The sequence below is a fragment of the Tursiops truncatus genome, chromosome 14 (assembly GCF_011762595.2).
Source record: "Tursiops truncatus isolate mTurTru1 chromosome 14, mTurTru1.mat.Y, whole genome shotgun sequence".
Classification (NCBI taxonomy): domain Eukaryota; kingdom Metazoa; phylum Chordata; class Mammalia; order Artiodactyla; family Delphinidae; genus Tursiops; species Tursiops truncatus.
Window position 1 is genome coordinate 20,555,060 of NC_047047.1, and position 4,600 is coordinate 20,559,659.

The following is a 4,600-nucleotide window of genomic DNA, read 5'->3' on the forward strand; positions in this document are numbered from 1 at the left end:
CCAGCCTGAGCATTAGATAGAGATGAAGTAAGTAAGGTAAAATAACCAGGCACCCCAAACTAAGTTGTAGGTAGAAAAAGAATGGCGTGACTCAAATCTGGGATTGATCCCAGACAACTGAGGAGTGTCAAGGGAAGGCAATGTGTTTCATCCAGGAGCAGAAGACTCCTAACACAAATTCAGGAGGACAGTACTTTCATTATGTGGTGAGAAGAGGCAGCTCCAGCCCTCAGACAGTACTTGGAATTAGGTGACTCCACCAAAGTAGGGAACCTGGGTGTGTGGCGCTGGGGGAGACATGGGATTGAGATTTCCAATAGGATTTCTAGGCTGGATTTTATCTGGGATAATATAAATGCTTTAAGATTGTGGTGCTCTCTTTCCTACCTCATAATGTTCCCCTGGGCATCCAGATACCTATCTCTATGCACATTTGCACCCATGCCAGCCCAGACAGTGGGCTAATGGAAGGGACATTCACTTAGGCATAGTGATTAAGAGTTCAGCTCTCAAATCAGACAGACCCATCTCTTGGGGTTACAGTGGGAATTAAAATAATGTATGGCTATCCTTAAGCATGGTGCCTAATACATATAATCACATAATAAATGGCAGCTAATCATAATGTTATCTTCAGGGCCTGGTAGTACCATAATAGATGTTCAATAATTTTCAGTGGAATGACATAAATAGATACATATGGTCTGCAGATACAGGTTATGGAGAAGTGACTCCATTGAATCATTTCTGTAGCTTACCAGTTAGTTGATTTATTCTTTAGCCTTCAGCAATGTTCTCTTGAGGACATCAAGCTAACAATGCTTTTCCAGTCTTTGTATTTTCTCTATATCCTTAAATGTAATGAAATGATATTTATTTTTTAAAGGTATTCAGAAGTTACTAACTTAGGAAAGCACTTTACTCATAAATTTAGTGTCATCAGAAAATTGCCAAACTAATTTTTGCAGAAGCTCATCTGATTCTAACTACTATTTAATCAGCACTAATTTTGTGCCTGGCCCTGTGTTAAGAGCTCTACATAAATGATCGATTTAATACCCAGATCATCATTATGAGACAGCTATGCTTACCCTCATTTTTCACAAAAGAAAATGAAACTTTGGAAAGGTTGAATAATTGGGTCATGGTTCCTCAAAAGTAACCAAATGAGGATTAAAACCCCCAAAGCCAAAGCTATGGTCTTAATCTCTGTTACCCACTTTTGTGGAGAGAAGAGATTCTTTTTTCTTCTAAAAAAAAAAAAAATAGAGTATTGGCTTTTGCTGCAAGGCTACTCACTTCTGCACCATGAAAGAGGAAATATTTTTTCTAAGATATTTAACTTACCATTGGAATGAACTTGACATTTAGAAGACCTAAGCCCAGAAAATCTGATTTCTGATATACAGGGAGGGGGTTGAAAACACTAGGGAAAATCTGTGACTAAGGACGATGTGTGGTTCTTTGCTAAGCTACATTAACCTAATGGACACTAAGAAAAAGAATGTGTTCAGTGGAGTTATCAGATTCTCTTTACTTACTCAAATACAGTACCATCAATTCCTTTATTCTAGAAAAGGACTGCTACTGTTCCTGTTTCCCTGTAATAAGTCATCCAGATGCTGTAAGTTCCAACTTCCCTCTGATTTAGGCAGTTGTTGAAATTTGCAATACTGTCCATTATTTTCTTTTATCCTCAAAACTACCCTGTACATTAGACAGGACATCGGTTAATTAACTCCACATTACAATGAGGAAATTCAGGAACAGGGAGGGAGCCCAACTTAGTCTATGTCACACTGCTCATTTGTGACCAAGTCAGGATAAAAACTGAATTCTACCTCTGAATTCTTCCTTGTCAGTACTAGACTCCACACTATTTCACTTGAATTAAAATATTCAGGTACTCAGCAGCAAAGACTTAAATTCTGAAACGATCCAATTAATTGCTCTCTGACGTGATACATTTTTGAAAGGTTTCACCTCGCTTGATGGATTCATTAATTTTAGAACATCTTATTTGCTTTCTGCTAATGGAATTTTCAGCAGATAATTGGTTAGTTTGCTTTTCTAAGCCTCATGCATAGTTTAAATGTCATTTTATGCAAAGATATTTACTGCATAGAATATTGGTCTAATTAATTTTTGAGAGCAACTGGGAATTGCTCTAAGTTATTCTTGTCTGTAGTTACAGCATGAACCTTAACAATGTCATTGGGATTTCTTGTAAGTATAGGTGCCCACATATGTGAATCTAGGTGCACATGTTTGCAGACATAGGTTCAGAATGGTGGTTTTGCTTTGTTAAAATTAAGACATGGTTTTCCTTTTTTTTCAAGTAGTACATTTTTCTATAATTGTTCCAGCTCTAGGTAATAGAAGAGCTTGATTGTGGTGTATCCCAGGGAATCCTTCTGGAGTGGGGATGTATGAGAATCAACATGCTTACAGAGCACAGAGAAAACTCACTAAGAGGATAGGCTTCCAAACCCAGGACAGTAAATGCAAAGGATGGGTACAAAGAGAAGTCCATTAGATGCAGCTTTCTTCATCCAATGGGATGGATTGAGGATAAATGTCAACTCTGGGAGCTGCAGTGGTTTTAGGCCCAAGGAATTTGTACTGAATTTGGAGAATCTGAGATAACGTAAGGAAGTAAAAGAAGTCTTAGGGAATGGTGTTGTCAGTCATAAAGGGTAGATTTTCAAACCTGAATTATGAATCCCTGCTGAGCTCAGGTGCAAATTATGAAGCAAAGGTTGCAATTCAGGCAAGCCTAATAATACACTAATGGAATGAGTAAGGGCAATTTGTCTCAAGAGCAATCTGAGGATTTGTTGCAAGTATTTTTAGGCTGGAAGCTGGAAGAGTACATTCAGATTCCATAAGATAGTGGGTAGAGTTACTAGAACACTGGATACATTTGTTAAGATTGGTTGTACATCTGAGATGGAAGGAATCAGTGTGGAGAAAATGATATTTTGAACCTGTCATGTTCTCTCCAGCTTCAAGTACTTGACACAGGGTTTTCCTTCCTTATGCAATACTCATTTGCTCCTTCCTTCATACTTTCTCTAATGTGTTCCTAGTTATCATTTAAGTCCCACATTAAACATCACTTTTTTAGGAAGACCTTTCCTGAAGTCTTGTCTAGATAGTGTTCTTCTGCTATGTATTTCTCATAGCATTTTGGCTCCTTGCACTTTATTGCAATTATTTACTCTATACCTATTTTTCCTTCTGGGATATAGGATCAGTGAAGGAAAAGACTATAGTTTTCTTGTTTACTACTATACCTCAGTCCTTAGCATTGGGTCTGGCTCAAGTCTGAGCCAAACTCATAAGTTCAGAGATGTTTCCAATGCTATATGACTGTAACTGTTGGAGCTGAAGCTAGAACCAAGGTTTTCTGGCTTCTTATCTACTGGGTTTCAGTCTAGATAGCAAAAATAATTCTTCAGCAGAAGACTGGTATTCTAAATTCAGAACACCATTTGGCTTTTATGGACAAGCAATGAATTTGGACTTAACTGCTCTGGTGTCAACTGTCCGTTCTTGAAAAATAGTGCTCTCATGACCTTTTCTAGTTCAGAGGAATGATATGAGAATCTAGGGAGACCTATGGTGTAAAAACTCTTTGAGGATACTATGGTGTAACCATGTTCAAGGATATAGATGATATTAACATTATCCTTTTCAAAGTTCTTTACATTTCAAGTTTCAACTGCATTTTATGAGGTCAGTTGGACTGGGATATATATATATATATATATATATATATATATATATATATGTGTGTGTGTGTGTGTGTGTGTGTGTGTATATATATATATACACACACACACACACAAACTACTGGCCAAACAACTCATGACTCACTCAAGTTCAGTGGCGGAACTGGAATTGGCTTCTAATTCCTTCAAAACAATATTTCTTATATAAAATTTTAGTTAAGTTCAGTGTAGTGAACATTTATATTTTTCTACTAAGTTAAAGAGGTGGACAGCTCCACTTGCTCTATTTTATTAAGAGGAAAGTCCAATAAGAGCTTGAGCCCTTGAGTGTTTGTTCTCTAGCCCACTATGTCTTAGCACATCTGGTTTGAGGAAAGTCAAGAATTTGACCTTGAACTCCACCTGTGACCCATAAATGCAGGTCTTCAACTTACAGGGAGTGAGCATCAGTAAACTTTCTCCTCTGCCAAGGAGATGACTCACAGTTCAGCACTACAAATGGGGACTAACAAGTGATCAGGGACATTGCTTTCAAGTGGAGGAGGCACCAGGGAAACTCTAAGTGTTTGAATTATTTAGCAGAACATGCTTACCTTGGTGTTCTTGGTTTAAGCTCAAGGCAAAAGCAGAGATCCTCCAACCAGTGATTATAACCATTAATCACCCTTCTCACCACCATAAGCAATGTCTCAATGATACTCTAAAATGTGTTTTAACTTTCTCACAGCAGGATAATTTGTGATAAACTAAGTACTTTTGTCCCTCTGGTTATACACTTTTAATGTGCTTTAAATAAAGTGTTAAGGTTGTTTTATTCACCTCATAAAATCAGGAATGCATCAAGCAAAGCCGCCATGGGGGAGTTT